Source organism: Cyanistes caeruleus, chromosome 6 (assembly GCF_971803275.1).
Source record: "Cyanistes caeruleus chromosome 6, bCyaCae1.hap1.1, whole genome shotgun sequence".
NCBI lineage: Eukaryota > Metazoa > Chordata > Aves > Passeriformes > Paridae > Cyanistes > Cyanistes caeruleus.
Genome location: NC_141706.1, coordinates 7,658,945 through 7,683,097, shown reverse-complemented (window position 1 = coordinate 7,683,097; position 24,153 = coordinate 7,658,945). Strand labels below are relative to the sequence as shown.

Genomic DNA, 24,153 nt, shown 5'->3' with positions numbered 1-24,153 from the left:
GCAGTTGAGCTTAGGGAGATTTCAGAGACAGCTCTGGCTGAGTACAGTGAGACAGAACTGAGAATTGGACATCTGTGAACACCTTGCTCTGATAAGCAGCAGGCTGAAGAACAGAGGCTCTGCCAGCCCCATGATATAATTTACATTTTGCTGTAGTTTTGTGTGAAGACAAAGTTTTGTGTACTGTAAGTTCCCTGTACAGCAATACTGGTTTTTGACATACACAAAGCTAATAAACACTCAGGTAAGTGATGTGTTGTTTAGCAGAGACAGGACAAAGCTGCAGCAGAGCCAGCCTGGTGTGTTTCAAGTGACCTTTCCCCATGAGCCAAGGGAAGGAAATGGATAGATAATTGAAAGCTGAGCTTCTCAGACTTGTCCTTCTGCTCCCATGCCACCAGGAGTGAAAAGACTTGTGCAACAGCTTGTTTGTTACAGTGAAAGCATATTTTCTAGCTCTGTTTTCCGGTTTGTATTTAATAGAGGCAGGCACAGCCATTTTGGAGGGCAGATGCAATCGTCCTGTTGACATTTGTAGGCAGTACTTTGGCAGCTCCTCTTCTTGCTGGACTGCTCCTGTTAAATCCTGTGCACATCCCTGGATGCAGGGGCCAAAATTCACTTCTAGAGGGCTGTACCAAGTGTTGGTTTCGATGCCTTTGAGAGACCTTGATCTTCTGCAGTACCCTTGTCACTGACTTGTCCCAGGGAACCCAGGCACAAAAAGGGGCAGCAGGAGAGCAATCCCCAGGGATGGCACCCCCATCCCCGTCTTCTTTTAGGCCACAGGCCCCAAACAGCCACATTTGGCTATGTACATCCCATAGGAGTGGTCTCCTGATGTCACAAACCATCTTGCTGCCATTTTTTGGGGCTCTAAAAATACAGGAGCTCTGACAGTGAACCCACAGTTGGCTGAGTTAAAGCCCTCAAGTTCCAAGGATGCCTGCAACCAGGATGTCCAAGACCAAAACCTGTGGCTTCCCATCTTTGTGGGGAGGGACAGAAGACACACGGCTGCAGGAGGCACAGAGGAAGAAGAGGCCACTTTAGATGGGGATACCATCAGCCCCCCAGACCGTCTGGCTGATGGTGTGGAGCCCACAGAGGAGGGTGCACATCCAGCACAGTTTCCCTGGCACTAATACACTGTGCCAGGCCTCCCTTCCGTGCCACCTTGGCACTGGTGTCACAGGAGCACCCATCCCAGCCTCTGTCCCAGCCCATCTCCCATTGCCAGGGTGGCTGGGCTGTGCATTGGACTAGATGATTTTTAAAGGTCCCTTCCAACCCAAACCATTCCATGATTCAGTGCTTCAGTGTATCCCACCAGCCTTCAGTTGCCTCAGGTTGCAAAGAAACCAAGCGGATCAAGCTTCCTGCCAGGGAAGCCTAGAGGCCCAGATCTTGCTGTTTTAAGGGTAATCTGCATATTGACAGATACTTCACCCAAGGAAAGCCAGAAGGGATTTGTATTCACAGAAAAAGAGAAGAGCTGTAGTGTTGGATCTTCCTCCAAAGAACTCTTAAATGCCCATTGAAAGGTTTAGCTGACCCTGCTTGATTAGATTATGATAAACTTTTGGGGGGAGTTAATTTCCTCAGTTTTCTGTGATACTATTCTATATGTACCTTTGTGAAAAAGGTTAATAACCCCAAATTGTTCAGGAATCCTTTAATGGGACTGTCCTCTGCCACAAAGTGCCCAAATCTTACCAAAGCACGGGAATATGCACTTCGCTGCCCTAAAATGTGTTGTGTGTGATCACTGTCATTATTTGAATTACAGGCAGTGCTTTTTAACTTTATGTTTTTCAGTATATGATGTATTTTTAATGTAACCTAAAAATGCACTTAAATAATTAGGAGCTGGAAGTGCAATGACATCTGAAGAAATGTTGCTGTCCACTAAACTCCTGGCAGTGCCAATGTTTCTGCCCTAAAACTGCAACATGAAGGGTGTGAATGACAGTGGAACAGAGGTATGTTGTGGTGTGGGTCTGTATCACATGATCAGAGTTTTCCTGAGTGATGTAAGTAATGCAAGTATTACCACTTGTCTATTCATGTTTTTTGATGGCAGCCTTAAATGTGATAGAGCTCTAAAACTATAGATTATCACAGAAAGTTCAGTCATCTCAAAAGTATGTTGAATTTGTGCCATTCACATGGAGGAGTTCCATGGAATCATTTCAAAATCCACCAATTGGATTGCTCAATGGACATACAATGCAATTTTGTTTGACTGCTTGTATCTATGTGATGTTCCTATGTCTGAAATTAATTCAGGTGCTTGTGGCTGAGCAAAGGATACCTGTCTCCCTGAAGTTCCACTAAGCCTCAGCTTTCATAATTTAAGCAATTGCTGAGAGAGATGGGTCTTGTCTTAGTTGTTTGCAGGCAGAATTTGTGTAATGAAAACAGGATTTAAGCTTGGGAATAACTGACTGATAATCAACTCTGCCCTGTTTGGATCCAAGCAAGTGTCACCTCGTGCACAGCCGTGCTGCAATGTCAGCACTGCAGTAACTGAATTTGTTTTCTCAGTGCTAGGTTTGGGACTTGTACATCAGACCTTTGATAGGGCAGAAAAGGAAGGTTGTCATTCCATAGAAGTTGGTCTGAAGTGATGAGGAAGTTTGCTGGTGTCCCAGTCAGAGCCAGGTTAGAGCTTCTTGGAAACATGAGCAAGATGTTGAAACCTGGAGCATGAGAGGCTTGGGGCTGGCTGAGGCTGGGCTGTTGCTCCCCCCAGGAGAAGGACAAGGGAGACAGGACCTGAGGGCAATGGGATGGTTTTTCCTTTAGAGCATTCCTTACAAAATCTACAGGCAGGTTGTAACCATGCTTGGAGTAGCAGTTGTTCCTTTCTGTCTTGGGGTTGGGGCCTCAGCTTAGAGCAAACCTCACAAATTTGCTGAATCTTGTTTCTACATACAAGCTTAGCAGCCCTAATCCAAAGGAGATTGGACTGTGTTGTATTTTGAAACTGAGGTTCTGTGTGTTTCCTCCCACAAATATTCACAACTGTACATAATGTAGCAATATCTAACTGAAACAAGGGTGCTCCTTGGTTCCCCCACATCAAAAACCACAGGGATGAGCACTTCCCCATTCACACACAGGCCCACCTACTCTCAGAGCATCTGAAGCTTTTTAAAAGGCTCTGTTACTCTAAATTTCTTGAAAACTTCCTGAAAATTAAAAATCAATCAGTTTTCTCCATCTCTGTCAAATTGTAATCTTATGGAAGTACTTTTTGTGCCCAAAAAGAAGGGCTGTGACAGGAGAAAAATGCAGTCATTTACCCTGGCAGACTCATTCTCTGCCTGACCTCACCCCAATGGCATTTTGAAAGTGTGGGTGCGTTATTTTGTTCAGGTGAATCACTCAAAATTACCGTTTGTCTGAAAGAGTTTATCAAAAACTAATGGGATTTTGCAGAATAAATGGCTTCACAACTCATCATCTAGCAGATTGCTGAGAGATGAAATGAGTCTCTGAGGTATTTATTAACTTCTGTGGGCAGCTCTGAATATAAGAAAGACATGTGCTTGAAACTTTTGTTCAGGAAGTCTTACACTCTTTGTTTATCAGTGACAAATTTCTAATGCACAATCAAAATGCCAATCATCTATTTGTCTGCTGCCTATAACACTGTTTGTAACACAAACAGCCTGTTTTAATAAAGAATTCAAATTTTACAAGAGTAGATTTCTAAAAATTAGAATTTTTAGAAAATTCTCTGGAATCCTATTTTCTGAACAATCAGCCTTTTCTAGCAGCTCAGAACGCTGCTGGATAACTCCTGAGAGGTAGGAGAAAGGTTTCTCACAGACTTGGAAGAAAATGGCAGCCATGGTGCTCACCCTTCTCAGAAATTTGGTAAAGCTGTTAGAATAGAGTGTCAAGTTTTGATACCATATGTAATTACACTCTAGAGGCAAGTTTATATTTAATCCTGAAGGATAGAAGGGTTAAGTAGGCAGGGTAGAGTTTGCCTGTATGGACTACTGTATTCTTTAGTGATTCTGGAGCAGGCTAAAGCTTATTCTCTGCTTTTGTCTCTGCATGCCACAGCATGAGCATGAATCAGAGTTGGTACAGTACAATTGTGATGTGCAAATGCAGTTTAATTCGTGCAAACTGTGTCAGGAAGAGGGAACTCACCTTTCCCAAGAGGGACTCCTCACACTGGGCTTTAGCCAGGACACTGTGTTAACCATGGGCCAGCGATTGCCACTGTGAAATTGTGATTTGGATCTTCTGTAGGTTGTCAGATGGGTTTTATGGAGACAGGGATGGTGTGTTTCTGATGTGCTAGGCATGTATGGACCATGATATGCTGTGCCATCAGCTAACACTGCATCAGCTGAGCCATACCATCATAAGGGCTTCAGCTGATTTTTGCCTTCTCTTTACTCTCATGGATATTCTCATACTGCAAGTAGCAAAGGATTGTGAGAAAGAAACAAGGGAAAATTGTGTGCAGGAAAGAAAATTTCTTCTAACATTCTGTAATTCTGTAATTTTCCATTATCACCTGTTTTGGTGCTTTGCTTTTAGTTTTTTGGGTTTTTTTTCCTAAGCACTTAACATATAATAATAAAGCCCTAGGAAAAAAAAAAGGAAAAAGTTCAGTATCACTGTGAGCTTGTTTTAATTTTGATGGTCAACAGAAAGACTGTTCCCTTCAGCAGTGCAAGGGAAAAGCAGATGGAAGCAGCCACTCTAAAATCAGGTGATTTTACATTAGTTTTTAGCAAAATGTTTCATTTTTAATAGATATTAAGATCTCTTTACAGCATGTTGTAAAGGCAAAATATTTTTAAAGTCATTTTTCGTTGAGCATTCTGCAGAGAATTGATTGTCACTAATGAAGTGTTTTATGGCTAAGACCATTGCTGGAATAAAACTGTTGGCTACTTTTGCCTGCAGGTTCTACATCAAAATCCCATATACATTCATTAAGTTTAAGTTTCCTCCTTTCTACTGCTCTTATTCATTAGTGAATACTGTGGGTTCCTTTATTGCATCTTCTTCATCCTGGATCATTATAGGGTCACTAAATGTAATTTTCCCTGTGGGTATATATTAGCTGTTCCTGCTCATTTCACAACATTGTAATTATGGAGAAACCAGAGGTTTCAAATTATGAAAACAATTTGGTTTAATTTGGATTCAGTGTCAGCTGTAGGGGAAAATCCTTTTATGCACCTACTTTGTCAGGTTTGTGTTTTGCTTTGTTTTTAATAGAAAAGGACCTGGATTTACTGCTCCAATGCCTCATAGAAGGTAGGAATCCTTTTTTTCATAGCCAGTGGGTTTTGAGATATTACTGCATTTTGAATGAAATAATTCTTTCACCAGGCAAATACAGCTGGAGTCCTGAGCAGGGTGCAGTGAAGGTAGTGGTCAGTTCCCTCAAGGGCCGTGCACGAGGGCACTGCCTGTGCCATGAAGGAAAGGGGAGAACTGCTGCTCAAGGCCCTTTGCTCTGAGTTTTTCCTTTCTTCCTTTGAGGGGAGCCAGGTCCTGGCAGGGATGGCTGCTGCCCCAAGGAATTTTATTTCTCTCTTGTGCTGTGTGCGCTGTTGGGAGAAACAGCAGCTTCAAAAAGATGCCAGCTGACTCCTCTGATTTTTGGAACAGCTACTTTTTTTCTGATCCTACTGGCATGGAATTGATTCCCCATCAAAGGCAGCTAAGAGAGGACTGCCCATGTTATCCCAAAGTTTTCAGGGTGAGGGGTAGCACACCTTGCTTTGTACACGCACTGTCCATTACAGCACGTCCTCGTGCTGCCTGTACTCCTCCGGATGTCCCAAGGAACGCACGGTTGTGCTCAAGAGGGAGCGTTGCCAGCAGATGCACACACTTTATCTGATTCTGAGAGAGATGAGGAGAAGGGGAAATACCCATCTTTCACTGGTCAGTGGCAGCAATGATCCTGGCCAGGTTTAGTGTTACACTGATCTCACTGGTGTCGTTGGTGTTTAAACCCAAGGATGACAGGTACCCCGTGGTGCTCCTGACAACAAACAAAGCAGGGACTGAGTACAGATTTCCACACAGTGCTGCTGTTGAAGCTCAGTTGTTTCTGCCTACAGGACATCCATTATTCCAGTCCTTAGGCTCATCAGGAAAAGGCCTCTGCTCAAGTGCTGCAGTTGGAACAAATCCCTGAAGTGTCTGAGGGCCATAAGCCCATTTCACCTCTACCCATGCATCAAATATGAACTCATGTCTCCAGTGACTTAACTTTCTGCACCACCGGTCTCCAGCCCTCTCTGTAATGCTCTTATTTCTGGATGGGTCACAGGGGATCCTCTCAGGCTTTTAATCTGTAGCTTATTGTTTAAAGATTTATTTGTTTTGCAAGACTACCACCAGTGCTGATCACAGGCCAGCAACCATGGAAGGGAGCTGGGCAATTGGAAGAGTTTCCTCTCTTTCCCCAGTGCTTATCTGTGATGAGGCTGCTTTGAAGGATTGAAGTAATTTGCAAACATCATCTTAAAACTGCAGGTGCTTAATTGTTTGCAGGGGAAATGTGTGAGAGAAAATGAGGTGCAACCAGCAATCCCTTGATGGTGCAGAATGACAGTTTTTTGGTTTTTTTTTTGGTAGGAGTGCCTTGTTTCCATGGCTACCCTTTGTTATGATTCCTGCTGTTGGGATCTGCTTTAATTCTGCAAGTACCAGAGGGTGCCCAGCAGTGGGATGGTTTGGTCTCAGGAGGGGAAGGGTGCAAGGTTTTCCCCTGCACATACAAGCAGCACCTCCTTTGCTGGGCTCTGCTAAATCCTTCTCCTTCTCCCTCACTTTAAAGAAGGCAATCTCACATTTCATTCTGTGCCTTCTTCTCCCTCCAGCAGACTTTCCCACTTCAGGGACACACTGCCACAACAGGTAAATTAATTAAGCCAAGAAACCTTAAAGAAAACACTGATCTTTTTCCCTGCTGCCAATTCAAGACAGTATAGCCAAGGGAAAATTTGAATTCTTGCTCTGATCCCTCTGCTCACCCAGTGTTCAGTCTGTATCCTGCTAAAAAACTCCAAACAAAGAAAAAACCAAACCCCAACCAAAACAAAACAACCCCTGCCTCTTGGAACTGTTCCTAATTGCAAATAGAGATATTACTGTTGATGTTTCTGTCTCGTATTTTTCCCATTATTTTTTTTTTTTCTTTTCTCCCTTCCCCATGCAGGCAACAACACGTTGATGGGATGAAATGTTAAATTTTGGTTGTTAGTACAGCTGTACTCACATGCCAGAGTCTCAGGAGTGTTGGCTTGGAGATGAAGTAGTAGTTTTCTACACATTCACATAAATAACTGTAATTATAGGAAAAAGCTTCTGAAAGCCTCATGGTGGTTTGATAACACTGGTAACTTCTAAAAGTTTGCTTGGGTGTTTTTGTGAGTTTCTAAGTGTGTCACATATTGATCACCTGATTCCCCCTCTCTCTTGTGTGTTGAAATCTCGTGTTCTTGTCAATGATGTGCATCCAGAAGCAGTAGACTTCAAACCTATTCATGGGTATTTCTAACTTCTCGTTATCTCTCTCCCTTTGGAACGGATTGAATATAGCTTGGGCTTTCTCTCTTGTCACAAAAAGGAGCAAAGCTGCTTGCAGCCTTTCCTCCTACTTATCTATTTCTGTAGCCATGAGGTACAAGAGAAATCTCAGCTTCTATTTTCTTCAATTTTCCGCTAAATTTCCTTTGAAGGTTATCTTCCCTGGAGGCTTCAACTGATCCATTTTCTTTTCATTTCCTTCTCTTTTGTATTTTTTATTTTTTTATTTTTTTGGCACTGCGTAATGTGTTCATGTAAAGAAGAAAGGAGAGGAGAAGAAAGTATACCTTTCTGCTGGCATAAAAACTCTTCAGTTCTTCCTCTGCTTCTGGGCTCTCTGCTTGGAGATCCTAAACACAGCCATGCACTTCTTCTGTGCTGTAAAAGGGAGTGCAGCTGTGAAGGATGCTATTTGAAGTAATTTTCTTTATGAACTTTGAATCAGGCCCTTCTGTAGGAAATCTGTTGTCCATATATATATATATTCATGTAATCATAGCTCTTTGCTTTATTGATTTAAAGTCAGTTTTAATTAGTCCTTACTTATCTAATTAATCTGAAGCCGGTGCAGCTAAACCACAATTACCATATTTTGTAGAGGGTATGAGGTCAGGAGGGTAGTTCCTGATCCATAAAGCAGGCTGGTTTTTCTGGGGTGGGAAATCCCAGCACTCCTGCCTGAGGTCTCTGCCAGGAGCGAGCAGCCAGGTGAGGAACAGAGCCATGCTGGAGGTGGGGTTGAAATGGAGCATGTCTGGGTGCTTGTGGTGTCCCAGGCCCACAGTACCCTTCCCTGTATCCCTGCAAAGCACTGAAGATGGCTTGTGTTTGTGCTGTTCTCTCTCCTGATGGAACTCATCCTCATTTACAGAATTAATTGATGGCAGCTTTTCCAGAGCACATTCTGCCTCAGCTTTTACTTTTGCCTTCAACACTCAATGCAGAGTTTTCAAGGAAATTCATCTTTTGACAATTTTACCCCGCTTTCTCAGCAGCTCTTCTGGACTTTTTAATATTTTCTGACTGTACCTAAGTGTGTCTGTGAGCTGTCTGAGAGTTTGGTGAGTATTTAGAAAGCATTTATTTACACATTTCCCAACATGTAAATAACCAAATGCATGGGTAAGTCACAGTCTGTACCTCAGAACTAATTTGGGGAGATTATTGTATCTCCAGTTCAGAACCTCTCTTGTCCAAAAATCAACCCAAAATGTCCTGGGAGCTGTTTGTGTTTCAGGAAGACGTGATGCAATGCATTTCAGGTCAGCCCTGCTCCTGTCACAGGCTGTCTGAGGGGGCTGTAGGTAGACTGGCACCACAAAGTCTCCTCAGATTTTGGGCACTCTGTGCTAGAACCTCTGTCTGATTTAAACCTGCACTTTATGTTGACACCAAATTTCCATTGCAGGACAAAGGGTTTGGCCTGTGGACTTCTCAGTTGAAAAGCACAACCATAAAATCCATGAGAAAGGCAAGTTTTCTGTTCACAGCAGAGCTAATATAGCTTTCCTTTATATGTCTGTATCTTCCTCACATGCTCATACCCACACTGCTTTTCCTTCTGCTTTTATAAGAATTTCTAGTTCCCTTTCTCTGTATTTCTCTGTATTTCTGTATTTCTCTGGACAAGCAGTAGCATTTGGATAATGTAGAGTTAGGGAGGGGCTGACTGGTAGGTCAGTATTGATGCCCTTGCTAGTCTCCCTGTTCTTCCATAGTACCCATTTTTCTTCTCTGTGTGACTACTTGCCCGGGTTTCTGTCCTCCATCCAGCTGATTTGCATGAAGAAAAAAAAAAAATATCTCAAGTGGTATGTCAAATTTGGCTGAAATTGGTATTAGCAGTAGTATCAGTTTATTGCTTATGCTGAAAAACTTCACTGTGCTCCTTTTTGGCCCCAAGTCATCTTATGTTTTATTGAGACATTTGCCCACAAGCTTTAAGAGATACCAATAATTGAGCTTTCATCCTCTTTTTTTTTTTCCTGTGCAATTTTATTTATTCATAGGGGAGCAATCTGATAGCGTTTACAGCATGTAAACCATTGGCTATATGACTTTAGTAGGAGGTCATTGTGCAGAAGATTAATAAAGGTATTTGACTGTGTTGCATTTCCTCTTTATTCATTGTATGAGCAGTGTTGACGTGTGCAGTACACTGATACAGATTGTACTCTTTCATCCAACTACACACAGTCCTATTCTCCCTATGTTTTGCCTTTAAAGTGAGCCACTTGTACTTGTGAATGATGTGATTTATTTTATTAATGGTATCTTTGCTGGAGGCTGTATCATTGAGTCTCTTTGTCCCCATGAAGTCTTTTTTATGACAATGAGAATATATGACTTAGTGTTTGTTTCAGTAACAAGGAGACAACTGTATTTTGCTTGTACTTATTTTTTTAGTCTCAAATTCTTTGTCCATTCCAAAAATAGACAAAAGGGGCTGAAGCATATGCAAAAATCCTCATTTCAAACTTAGCATGATCTATTGGGACACTGTTTTTAACTGGAGACAACAGCTCAAGAAAACCAATGCATTTCTTAAGCATAACCTCAGGTTTCATTGAAATCATTCTAAGATTCTGGGGCAAGTTCAGTTACCCCACCCTGATAAATTTCCAGAGTTCACTAGAACTGCAGATCACTGTGTTTCTGGACTGCACATAAAGAGAGAGCCCAGGGCCCCACAGGGGAAGGCAAATCCTTGTCTCCAGCTGTAGCAAGGAGCTAGAATGCAATTGTGTAGGTTGGACATTGTCCAGGCTATCAGGAAACCCTACTCCAAGTGGCCTGGTGCTTTTATTGACCCCCTCATCTCCAGGTCTGCCCTTTAGAGCCCAGTGTAAGAAGTGGCAGCGCTGCCAGAGTGATTCCTTCCAAACCTCATCCTGCAGTTCTGGCTCAGCGCTGGGTCGAGCCCAGCTCTCATCAGCATCATTTCCTGCCCACATTGGTGCCACTTGGAGACTTTCCACTGCAAATATTGATCCAGCTTACACTGCCTTGCTTAATAAGATCTGAGGAGATGACAGATTTTGGCCTTCTGGCTGCAGGCTATTACAAATGATTACAAAGTGAATCAGATCCTCCACCTACCTGCGAGGTTTGGGATTCTTTCCCATTCCCTGCCCACACAGTCTTTAGCCCAGAGATTCTACCTGGGTAGGGAAATGTGCTGCTGGAGGGATCAGGCTGGCAGACAGCCTTCTGGTTTGTGTTTCTGTCTTGAACATATCAGCTTTTTCTGCTCATTATATGCTTACAATAAGGCTTTGGGTGAGTCGCAATGTTTGGAGGTCTTTTGGCTCCAGCTGCATCACCGCTTGTTCAGCTCAGTGTTGTGATTCACAGGTCTGCATTCTTTGCACTGAATCAGACATTAGAGGTGCAAAAGGTCTGTTGGGTCATTTAGCATGCCCTTTGGTGACTCTTCCTCTCAGGATGTAAGTGAAGTTTCTGTTCTGCTTAGGAGAAAAAAGGGAAGCAGGATTACACAGTGTCTCTGCAGGTCTGGATTGCTGTGTGAACCCAGGTCTTTGGTCCTTTGTGCTCGTGGAGAGCTTTAGGTCCTTATGGTTTAAAATAATCAGTATTTTTTTTTCTTTTTTTGCCTGATCATGTGTGAGTTGACACAGCAAAGGCAGAATAAAAGGCACAGTGCATTGGGTAATCAAAGGGGAAAAAACTTTCTAAATTGTGGGGTTTGGGGATTTGTGCCACCTGTTCTATTCCATCACCCAGGAACAAATACAGCACATATGTATTTTCCCTGGCTTATTTGTCCTGACATTCCTTTCTTTGCTGCACTTAAAAGCACTGTTAGAATTTATATTACTGTGATGAGCCTACCCAGGGTCTTGTTGATTGTCTGCCTTAAGAGAAACTGGTGAAAGAGGTACTGCTAGGAGCAGATCTTGTTCATTTGAGAGGCCAGTGGTCTTCCTGCAGCACTAAAGCCAACACTCACTCCATGCTCTTACATTCTCCTTTGCTCACCAAGGTGTTTTTCATTATTACACTGCTGTGCTTGTTCAGGGTGAGCTTCCCTCTCTCCTTACTCTGTGCCCCTCCTTGGCATTATTTGTGTGCCTGGGTGTCCAAGAACAAAGGCAGGACTCAGACAAAAACCTCCTGCCATGCTCAGGTTTCTAGCTAGGCTTGCCTTTCTGCTTCACTTTGTGTGCTGTATTTTGGAAATTATTTCAAGTACCAGCTCTCAAAGAGAAGTTTACTGATTTCCTAAAGCCATTAAAAAAAACATAAGGTCAGTGTTTAAATTCCACTGATTTAGTGATCTATCTATCTATCTATCTATCTATCTATCTATCTATCTATCTATCATCTATCTATCATCTATCTATCTATATATATCTATATATATCTATATATATCTATATATATATATATATATCTATATATCTATATCCATATATATCTCCCCAGCAAGAATCAAACTAGATTATTACCTCTGTTTCAGCAAGACCTGGATGGAAGTTTGTCTTTCTGGACTCCATAAATGCATGGTGGGACACAACCTGTATGTGGAAGAATTCACTGTTTGAGGAGGTACTGCAACAAAGGTTAAACAGACCAGGAACAATAAAAGTAGCAGATCCAAAGCAGCACACAAATCAGGCTGGAAGTCTGACTTAGAAACCCATCTTTCCCAGGTGTGCCTAAGGCCCAAGTACTCCACCCCAGGGCTTCCCAGGTACTCTGTTGCATAATTTTAAAAACATTGAAACAGTAAAAAAAAAGCTGATGGCTTTAAGTCCATCGTGCAGGATTCTCATTTCATTTCATAATGAGGAGACTTATTGGATGAGAGGTGAAGTTATCAAATCTAACACAGGAGCCTTTCTTCTCAGTGGAAAAGGGAGTTGCTGCCAACTTGTTTGGATAGCTGCAGCTAGCCAAGCCTGTGTCCTGGAGTGTGCTTTAACCCTTAGCAATTCCAGATTCTCCAGCTGGATCGTGGCAGGCACGGTGGGATCACAGGTTTGCAAGAGCTTCATATGTGACCTTCTCACCAGCCCTAGTGTGGCAGCCTGCACTTTCTCTTCCTCAGTGAGAAGCACCCCAAAGAAACAGGTGCAAAATCATTGCAAGTTAAAAGTCAGGGTTAATTTGTTTTATTTGCTGGATGGCAAGACAAAAAGGGTAACAGTGAAGACCCTTCTTCACGTTCATAAACAGATAAGTCCTTTGAAACTGGGCTACTTAGGGGAAAAAACTTCCTCAGAATCTCAATGCTCAGGAGAGGCAACTGTGATTTCAGACAGTCTCTGTGCTCTCCCAAACCCAAAAATAACCTAATGATGCTCTCAGGCAGAGGAGTGCTTCTACCTCCTTCTAGCCCAGGCTGCTCTGAGCTGGAATTGCTCTCTGCAGTGTCCCAGTGGGATGTGGGGCTGCAGACAGGACAGGGGGCAGTGGGGATGTGGCTGCCAGCATGGAAGATAATAAAATAGTGACTTTTGTCCCCTTTCTGTTGCAGCTCTGCATCCCCCTTCCCATAGTGGTAGGACAGTTTAACCCCACCCTATTTCTCTTGAGTAAGTGATGTGTAAAAAATGAGGGAAGGGTTGGTTTTGGTTTTAGTCAGCAGCAGAGTTTTGTGTTTTATTTATGTTTGAGGGAGTAAAAAATTCATGTCCAATTGCTCAGGGTGGGAGATCTTGCCAATATTGTTTTGGTCATGCCTCAAGGCAGTTTGGGAATTCAGTTAATGAAGTCCATGCTAACAGCTAAAGACCCATACCTAAGATTTTTATAAATCTACAAATCTTTCTTAATGTTTTAGGTGTTGCTTTAATACAACAAGGAGTTTTATTTTAACACAGCAATCTTTCCCCACATGTTGGTGACATGAGTTTGTAGTTTAGGAGCCCATCAGTCACTGGAGGGTGAGACATTTCCCAGAGAGGTGAGTGCCCACATCTAGTGGTGACACTTCTAAAGGCTGCAATTGCTCTGCTGCAGAACCCATTCAAATGAAAAATTATTACGTTTCCCAGCTCAGATTTTTTTTTGTTTTGTTTTGTTTTATTTGCATTTTCCTTACTTATGCCTGTAAACCATCCTAGGGTCTTGTGAGGAGTCATAAAATGTTCCACATTCTCTGGGGTTGAACAGGTCCCATCCAGGGATGCCTCCTACCTCACTTATTTCAGCTTACCTTTCACAGAAAGATCAGGGTGCTCAGAACCCTGTGATTTTACTGCATCTGCTTGATTATATCTAAAATAAGTAAAATAATATGAACCTAAAAATAGATAAAATTATTTTTACTGGAAAATGTTTGGCTTGGAGTTCTTAGTCTGTTCATTGATGTCTGTCTCTGAAAGGGCAGATGAATCTCACATTTCCAAGAAGACTATAAATACAGAGCAGTGCAGTCTCATTTACTAATATTATGAAGCTAATTTGGCTGTAAATTCAATCGTATGTCTATCTATCTAAATCATCAAGTAAAAAGTCACCATGCTGGGAGACTGAGTTCCCAGCAAACATCTAAGCAGGAGCACAAATCTCAGCTTTTCTTGTAAATCACAAAAATGGTGTCCTCTTGAAGCTCTGAAATTAGAAAAACTATGTAGATTCGACATCTACTGTTGTTTAAAGGCACCTTTATATATAACCTTTTAATTTCTCTTTGCTTTGTGATTTCTGTGTGTTTAAGGATTACAGAATTTTCATGCAGGTAAAAGCAGGAAAGTGTCTTCTCTGTTATTAATTGAAAAAAAAAGAGAGAGAGAGGGAAACATTTGATAGCCTGCCTGGTGCTTTTCCAATAATAGAGTGACAATATACTCTTCTAGATATCTTGGGTAACTCATCAAACCTTTCAGCACTAAGCAGGCCACTAATGGATGCAGAATCAGTCCCCACTAAAATACAATAATCTTTACTGGAAATGGCAAGCCTGTGACAGTGTACTCGAGTGTAGGGATCTACCTGAGGTGGAATTTGGTGTGACACACAATTTGTTGTCACTGGCTTTCAAGATGTTCCAGGAATTTCTTCTGATTCTCTGAACTTTCCCTCATGTCACCTGACTTTGACTCAGAGCCCAGACTGCAAAATGTAGTTTGGTTTATGAGATAAGGTTTTCAATTTCCACTTTAACAGAATTAAGTATTGACTTGACATTTATACAAATTCTGACTCGTGGGATGAGTTGACTGATTAAAATGAGGACAAGCAATCTACCAGAGTGTGAAAAATGATGATGAATAGCAAAGAAATAATGACTGATAGTAATTAGGGAAGATTATATCATGTCTGTAGCTCTGTAAGACCTCATACTGAATGATCTGCAAAAGTTAGTTAGAAGACCCTTCCATAAAAAAGCATAAAATTCCAGTGAACTTCTTAAATGTGGTTGACTTGAGAGTTTACTTAGTACAGGTCTTATTACATCAGGTGAGTATTTAGCAGAGATGTACAATATTAGTTCCCACCTTTCTCCTCCAGTGGAGAGGCAAGGACAAGACTCACTTGCATGTCTGTTTAAAATTTGAACTCTACTCTGCATTTTTCATAACCTTTAATATTACTTTCCATTATTTAACTTTTGAGTGACTGCTGAATAAAACAAAACAGAAATGATGAAAAGGTGCTTTAACAGAATGTACTGGGGTGGGAACCTTTTCACAGCTTTTAGAAGATGGAGACTGAACAAATAAGAAGCTGCATGCTCAAAGTCCTGGCTTCCTGTTAGACTTAATTTGATTTTTTTTGTTGCCTATTTTCTTGCCTGCCCCTTCACTTTCCTCTTTAGTCTCTCCACTGTGTCAGAGGCAACTCCAAGACTGTGAGCTTCTGCACTGAAACTGTCTGACTGAGCACAGGATTTGCCTACATTTTTAAATTCATTAGAAGTGGTGTAATTTACGTTAATTATCTCTAGGTTGTATTCAGAAATAGACTCTTAGTATCTGTCTGACATTCCTAGGCAGTACCTTAACTCAAACAGTAATCTGGCAGTCATATGGAAGCTGTCAGCAGATGACTTTGAAAGCTAACTTTATAGAACCAGATTTGTCTCCTTTTGTTCCTCTCTATAAAATTTGTCATGGCCTATCCACAGCCCCAGTCTACACCAAGTTATACCCTGGAACCATGGGGAGGCAGCATGAGGAAATACTGTAAAATCTCTCCAACAACAGCAGATGGGGGGAAAAAAACCTGCTTTGCTCCTAAAGGCAAAATATCTGGGCACAGAGACAAGTATCATTTATAGCAAGAGCTGATAATATTTTAATTTTTTTATTAACTTGCTTCTCTCTGGAAAATGCTGCTTGCTCATAATGATCTATTTTAGTGAAACTGGGAAAACTGTGAAGTGGTCCAATATTGAAATGGATACTTTTTCTAGACTTTCTTCTATCCTTCATATTCTTCCATTTCTTTTGCTCCAGTGTCTTGGCTTTATTCCTGGTATGTACATGATAGGAATGATCTGATATTATATATTGGAATTTTTTGATGTTCAGAGGTTTTCAGATCTAATTTTATTCATGTTCACTAGCTTCCCACTCTCTGTTGTTTGGGTTTTTTTTTAACTTAAAATTAGTTTAACCTTTGACACTATTTCCACCTTCCAATACCTTCATCCATTGCTCTCCTCCTTTAATTTGGCCCTTAACCATGCCTTTAATGGTGTCTGGAACTTTTAAATCTTGTTCTTTCTTTTTCTGTTTGACAATGTCTAAGGAAAAGTTCTAAGGTAAGGATTATGTGTGATTAACAGTGTCCAAGGAGAAGCCTCAGGGCACTTCCATGCTTTTCTGATGCACAATGCCTTTTTCTTCTCTTTATTTAGTGGAAACAAGCTACGACAATTCTCAGATGATGTTCCCAGCACGCCTACTCACCTTAACCTGTGGCATAATGGGCTTTCATTTTGTCCTCTTGGTGGTGATGAGCAGCAGGAAAGCTCAGTGCAAAACCTTGGTATGAGGGGCAAGTAGACAATTCTAACAGAGGAGTCTAACCTTGATTACTGTCATCTCCTTCTTTTATGCCTGGCATGTGCTACAGCTCTTGGAAATTCTCAGCAATTACTCCTTTCCTTGCTGTTATTGCTATTTCTGTTTTTCCAAATGCATCAAACACAGCTTGAGGACACATTTAATAGACACTGCATTAGTCAGATACACAACCTCTGATGTCAGACATTTATGATCTCAAAAAGCCTTCCATGAGCTGTAATTCTGTCTCCAATGTGCTTGAACAAAATCTCATTTTAGAGCATTGCAGCTGAAGAAAGGGGATGATGGCAAAGACACAGGGTTTTGGTGAGAAGAGTTGCTCAGGGAAGCTTTAAGGGACGAAAGGGGGAACTGGCAGCATCAGTGGAAGTGAGATTGTGTCAATCACTGAAGCTGGGAAACATGAACACAAATTCTTTCAAGGAATTCCTTGAAAGAGTGGACTCCAAGACAGCATGCATGGAAAGACGACTTACTGTTAGAGCCCTACTGTGACCAGCCTAGGGCAAAGTAAGGAACTGCTGTGAGGGGTTGGGGACCCCATGGAGAGAGTTTAGAAATAATCCTATTGAGTGGGGACCAAGCTTTCCTAGAGAGGGATGGCTCTGGTGAGATCTGAACTGAAGAAATGAGTGCTGGTGCAGCAACACTTCGTATGCTGTGACTGCTGAGAGAGTAATGAGTGCTGAGGAAGACTGGAATAAGAAGTAGGTGGAGAGATAAATAGAATCTGTTTACTCGAGGTTTGTGATGGGGTGGACATGAGCTGCTTTTCATTGAATAACTAACTGTCACTGCAGCTACTGTGTAAGGGAATCTGCTCTTTCTCCCTAATGTGTACATGAGTGAAGTCATGGCTGGCTGTTCCAAGGCTGGCTGTTTCAAGTGGAGTTGAAGGGCTGTTGCAAACCAGACTGCAGCTCAGCTTTCACATTTGTTCAGCACCGGCATATGTGTGCTGGGTTTGTTTGCTTTTCTCATTCTACTAATTTCTGTTTCAGCTACTGAAGGAGATGAGTGGGACAGTATTATTTGTGTTGTTGGTATTTTTTATATGTGTTATTTAAGGAAGGGAAAAGTTCACTAGTGACTAGTGCAAACTGCCTTCTGGGCAGGTGCTGTCTGGAGCTGAAAGATTCAGGTAGCTTTGCTCTGTAAGGATGTATGGGTTGAATTGTAATCCTTGTGCTTCGTTTCTCTTAAGCTTGGCCTTTAAAAATAAATAAATAAATAAACAAACATAAATATTGGTTGCTGGGTCACAGAATACCTCCTGTCTTAAGTACCTATATTTATAAATATTATTTTATTAGTAGCAGTGAATTAAGTCCAAACATTCCATTGCAGCAGTGGAGTGCAAAGAAAGCTTCTGAAAGCTGAAACACAGCCTCTGTGGCAATATCAAAGGAAGGTCCTGGGGACTGTGTCACAGTTCATGTGCCATTTCCAGGGTTAAGAGAAGGTAAGTGACCCTTACAGGGTTGCCTTGCAGGAATCTGCCCGTGCCTGTGACCTGTGGCTCGCTCTCCTGAAGAACAAGGCCATCTCTGTGTAAAGGTGAAATGGAATTGCCTCCATTTATTGCTTATAAAGAACTCATGTGTTTGGTGTGCACTTACAGATCGCTTGCAGATAAACACCAGGACACTTAAAAAGCAGATCTATTTCCTGTTTCTTCATGTGTCCTCCATAGTGGCTGCAGAACCCTTTTTGTCTGTCATATTTGATAGCTACAATTCTTATTAACTCTGCAGTAAAAATCTCAGCAATTTCAGCCAGTGTTGCATTAATCCCTTAAAAAGGGATAGATAAGATGGCACTCCTGGGGTGAATTGCTGAGTGCTTTGCTTGCCTCACCATGGATACTTCAAGTTCAGGAACCCTGCAGTGAGATCAGATCAAATTCATCCTAATCTCATGGTACAAATACATCTTTATCATCCAGTAGGGAAAAAACAGGGAAACTGTAGCCCCTTACTGTTTTGTTTCTACAACTGCCTTCCTATATCTGTGTATTTTTCTCTTAATAGAGAAGCCCAGAGCTTGTTGATAGTCAGACCTGTGCCCTCATATATTTCTCTAAAAAGCATTTCAGTATCCAGTGTTTTAATTGTCTAACTAGGGATTCATTGCCTTCATTTATATTTCAGAGAAAGCCAGAGTGACATACAAAAGTACATGCTGAATGCATTGAGATTGTACAAAGGTTTCATAAACTTATTGTAAACCTATTTTAAAACACTCACCAAGTCCCTAATATTTAAGTGCTGAACTGAAACTAGTAATAAAAGAAGCCAGTTCTGACACTTCTAGGGAAAAAAAAATTAAAAAGAACATTAACTGAAGAAATTACTAAGTTCACAGAATCACAAAATGGGTCAGTGAATGGACCACAGCGGGATCATCCCGTCCAACCTCTCTGGTCAGGCAGAGCCATGCCATGGCACAGGATTGTGTCCAGATGGTTCTGGAATATCTCCATTGAGGGACACTCACCCTCTCTGGGCAGCCTGTTCAGTGCTTGGTCACTGCACACTAAAGAGGTTCTTCCTCATGTTCAGTGGAACTTCCTGAGCATCAGTTCCTGCCAGGAGTGTGCAGTTTGCTGTACTTCCCACAGGGGTCTGGTTAGTCACTCAGGAAAAGTAAACTGTGTTCCATGAAGTTTTCCCTGGTATTTCAAGGATGAGAGCTCAAACCAAGCTCACTCTTGCAGAAAAAATAAATGATCTGTTGAAACAAACTGCAAAATGCCACACCGTGCTATTTTGGCAGTGATCTGAATCACTACACATCCTTCTCCCTTTTGTGTGGGAGAGATCTCAAGTGGAATGCAAGATTAATTATTCAGTGATGGTTGGGTTTTCTTCCACCAGAGATTACCTGTTTGCACAGCTCTGAGCTGCTGGTGGCAGTTCCTGTCCTCATCCCCAGTGAAAGCATGTCCCCCTGTCACAGAATGGAGTCAGAGACCACTGTTAGGTACAGCTGCACCTGGTGCAGGAAATGGGGCTTGTTCTTTACATGCTGCATTTTCTAAACTGTTCTTGTCTAACAGTCCCCATGTGACCTGTTGTGTTTGCACAGAGACCAATTTGATTTCAGAAAGGCTCTGTGCAATCACTGCAGCCTGTCTTGATGTTATCAGCTGAGAGATGAGAGTGATAGATCTTAATTCTCACTGTTAAGGAGTGTCAAAAATACACAGCAGGAGCCCTTATGTTATGTGTATATTACTTAGTCCTGCCTGTTTTCCCTAGGGCAGCTTTTTTATATATTGAGCTGCAAAAATAATACAATCACACTGCTTTGGATGTAATGTCTGTAACTGTGTGCAATCCATTCCCACATGGCCAGAAAAGATGGTCTTTGCACTATGCCTCTCATAATCAAACACAGACTGACTTGAAAGAAAGATGTGGTGAGAATGAATCCATGCTCAGATATAGCAGCAGACTAAAACTGAAGTTCTGACAATATTAGACATTATTTCTAGAAAAAAAAGGCCTATCCTTTACTCTCTATACCGAAAAGCATTTACACTTCATTGCCCAATTATCCATGAGGGTTCTCCAATACTAAGGCAAGTGCCAAAAGAAGAGTCAAAAAGCCTGTAGGGCATGGATGAATGACAGGTTTGTTTTTATGACTTCCTACGGTGAAATGAGAAATTACTTTACTTTTCTGAGAGTGGGAATTGCAAAGAAATTTGGTCAAACATGTTGTGTGAAATCTTGCTTTCAACAAGGCATTTTCAGCAAATTCAAAGGCATGGCTTAATGAAAGTATTTGGAAGCCAAAGCCCTTTAATCACTTTGGGCCTAAGTGCAAAAAAAAAAAAATATCTTAATGCCAGTACTAATATGAATGTCTGTATTTTCACTAATACCAGGTAAATCCAAACAAAATGAAAATCCAAATAAAATGAAAACCCAAACAAAACGAAAATCCAAACAATGAACAGACCATACCTTTTGGCTGCGTCATCAAGTGGCTTCTGGTGACAGGATTCTTACGGCCCTGTTCAGGAGCAAGCTGGGAATGGTTCCTCCTGCCTTGGGCCCTGTCCTGCCATGCAGGAGGCTCTGTGGACACAGCCAGACAAGGATCCTCTCTGCTGTGGGCTGTGGCTGAAGCTTACACTCACCTGCTCCCTGGCCCCTGTGGGGACAGCTAACTTGGCAATACTTGTTTTGGCTGTGCTTGGGATCTGATCTGGTGCCAAGCTGTCAGCAGGGCTCTGCTGTTCTGTCTGACCCCAGGGTGGTTCCACTGCCGTGTCCTCGCTCTGTAATTCCCTCACAGCAGCGCCATGGAGCAGTTGTCATGGGGTACAAGTTGCATTTTCTGCCAGGATAGTTCCTTGCTCCACTGGTTGTGTTCCCAAGAAGTGCCAGGTAGGCCTGCTAAGCGAGCACAAGGAAGAATAATGTTTGTCGTGTCCTCCTCTCTTCAGAGCCCTCTTTAGGTGTGGGCTGAAGGGCACAAAATGGCAGCAGGCTCTGACCTTTTGGGAATCTCCTCTCCTCAACACGGAGAGGCTTAAAACCACCTGGGGTGCAGGGGGCCTCTTGTGAGGCTCAGCAGGCACAGCCACTCCATGAACAGGCCAAAAGCCTTGGTAAAAGGGGAAATGGCCGCCTTCTCTAGAGATAAAAAAGGTAGAAAATGGGACGGGATAGAAGGTCTTGTGTCACTGTGGACAGGAGGGAGAAAGGATTTCCTTAGTGAAGGGTGCTTTTTTTGTCCTGCGTGGTCCAGCCAGCTGGTTCCTTTCCTTGCCTTTCTAGCCCTCAACTCTTCCTCCCCCACCCCTGCGAGCTGCTTACACAGCCTTGTTCCTTCTGCCACTCTCTCCACTGCCTCCCAGGACACAGACAGCCAGCAAATCTCTCCTCACCCTCCCCCCTTTCCCTGCATGGCACAGCCACTTGTCAGCCGTGCTTTTCTCTAGCCAAACACGTAGCCCTCAGCCCGTGATGTTTCCTGAGGGTTGAGGAGGCAGCAGTCAGAGCCGCATGCCAGAATGCTCAAAAGGTCAAAAAGGACACAGAGGGCCAGGACAGACACAGTCAAAGAAACCATGTTTCCTCAGAAGCACAGATTGAGGTGCCCCGGGGAGTGAGGGTAAAGCAGGCACACCTAAACCTTTCCTCTGGAAAACAGAACGGGATAGAAAAGTCATTGAACTCCACCCTACCCTGCTCAGTTGACCCTGCTAATGAAGGCATGGTCAGACACAGAGGGTGATCTGGCTTCTCCACCTACCCACAGACTGCAGAAGATGAGCATAAAGCTGCTGAAGGAATAGTCCTTGTTCGGTCCAGATGGAAAGGCTCAGCCAGTTCCTTGCAGAAGCTGTGTAGGACACAACAGCCATCAGGGCTGCACTGCTTGTGCAGCCTGTGCAGTTTGCACATTTGTGTCTAGTCTGTCAATCAGGACCTGCCATATTGTAGTCAACGAAAAAAGCACATTCCATTTATTCACAGTATTTCGTAGCATGTGGTTAAACTAGCCCTGCTCCCCACTGTTGTGCCAGTATGGCTTCACCACCAACAGCACAGAGGGCTCAGCCTCTTCCCCTCCATGCCGCGATGATCCTGCTTGGGAAGGAGGTTTGGGCATCCGCTTTGAACCTGATGATGGAGAAGGGGGAAACACAGATACCACAAGGCCTCCGGGGGCCTGCCAGGATATCTGCAAATGTGTGTTGGTCGGTCCATCAGTGGGCTGACTCTGACTGGCGGTCCTTGTGGGTCACGTAGTTGGAGCTGCCCTGGGGTGGGGTCTGAATGGGAGAATGGGATTGTCATAAAGGGGAATCTGTGGGGAGCAGTGTCCTGGGGGCTTCCGTGAGCCCTCTGACTCGTGAAGTCCTGAGATTTGGACATCCAAACTGAGGTTTGAATGACGGCTGCAGGATTTAGAGGGTGGCTGACAAGGGCCACAAAGAGTTTGAGAAACTCAGTGCCTTTTTCCTCTTCCCCCAAGCAAAGGCTGTTCAGAATGACCCAGTTCACTCTGGGTGTCCTGAGGAGCTGCCTTGGCCTCTCATTCTGCCTCTGCCTGCTCAGCACTGGGAGGAGGCCAGGACAGCAGGTCCACAGGGTCACCTAGAATAGGACAAGGAATGTTAACAGGAACATTGTCAGAAGAAAAAGGTGGGCAAGAAGTCTTGTTCTCCTGACACGCTCCTGTTTCACTGCATTCCTTGTTAGCAGGCGGTGCTCAGGCAAGAACTTCCATGTTCTCATTTGCCGGGAGCCAAGCAGGCAAATATTTCCTTGCATCTTCTGAGCTCTTCTGAAGAAGTGCAAATCTAACACACTAGACTTGATGCCAGACCCAGGAAAGCCTCAGGTCACTTTCTGCACTTCGCCACACGGCTCCTGCCAATGTGATAATGTGAGAAAAAGTTGCTGGTTTCCTGCACAAGCTCTGCTGTAGCCAGGGAAGATGTGCTGACCTTGGGGTTGGATATCTTGCCAGCTCTCTTGTCACCACTGAACGTGTTACTTAACATTGCCTCTGCTGATTTTTGTTTTCACCGCTTTCCTTTTTGTCCTTTGTGCTTTTTGTGACGGCGCTTGCTAAAACCAGGCAGTAGCCTTGTCCGTGATTTTGGAGAATGTCCACACAAATGTTCTATCTGGGAAACCAAGAAATGGTTTAGTTGGGTAAGAGTTAACTGGAACATTACTCATTAAAATTCATTTACTACAAAGTGGTAAAGTCAAGTGGTGTTTTGAGTACATGGGTGAGTTTGGTGAGTGCCAAACTGAAATGCCCACATTTCAGTGAGCTCACAAGTGTAAGCTCCTCAATGTGACTGTTTATTCTATGTAATAGAAAGATGCATTTATATTTAATGATAAATGTAGCTATTATTATAGGTTTTTTTCCACTATGTTTTTGTGTGACAACAACTATTTTTGAATATCTTTTAAATATACTTTCCTTTAATAGGAGATTTGACAATGAGCCAAAGCATCTTAAAGATTTTGCTTTATTTCATTAAGACTTTTAAAGATGGGAGTTGGAGTTCCTAGGAACAGAAAATCCTAGAGATGTGTGTTTTCAATTTTTCTGAAAGAAATTATTTGGCAAGTAGAACATTTGTCTTGCACGATGCTTATCAGAGAAGACAGAATTTTAAAAAATTGTACATTGAAAAAATAGCGTCTGATTACATACAACATGTTCTGCCAGATATTCTGAGACAGCACCAGAAGGCACCACATTTCAAGTGGCAACAACATGTCATAGAAATATCTGAAAAGTCTCTTTCTCAGTGAAATATCTGTTTACCATGCACTTGTTATCAAGCTGGCTTGTTTACTTTTACCTGAATTTCCCCATTTTTCCATTGTTGGATATATTTTCTGTTTTTCAGATAGATTCTTATTTTCAGTGACGTGAGTATAAAAAAGCAGAATATTTGTTTTAAAATATATATTTAAAGGAAATTCATTCTTACAGCCGATACATTGATCTCATTGATTCTTATTGAGACTTCAGTCTCTTGTTCTCCTGCACATAAATAAAGACAACAAAAAAGAAAATAGAT

At 42.5% G+C, this 24,153-nt stretch overlaps 1 long non-coding RNA gene across 1 annotated transcript; it reads right to left on the bottom strand.

Annotated features, from left to right (window-relative positions):
• Window positions 1-9,557: 9,557 nt before the first annotated feature.
• Window positions 9,558-21,087, bottom strand: LOC147652399 (uncharacterized). The gene is made up of 3 exons (XR_015288431.1): window positions 20,555-21,087; window positions 12,054-12,122; window positions 9,558-11,048 (listed from the first exon to the last, which is right to left on the bottom strand). It is a non-coding gene; the product is annotated as an uncharacterized LOC147652399 (long non-coding RNA).
• Between the last annotated feature and the right edge of the window lie 3,066 nt (window positions 21,088-24,153).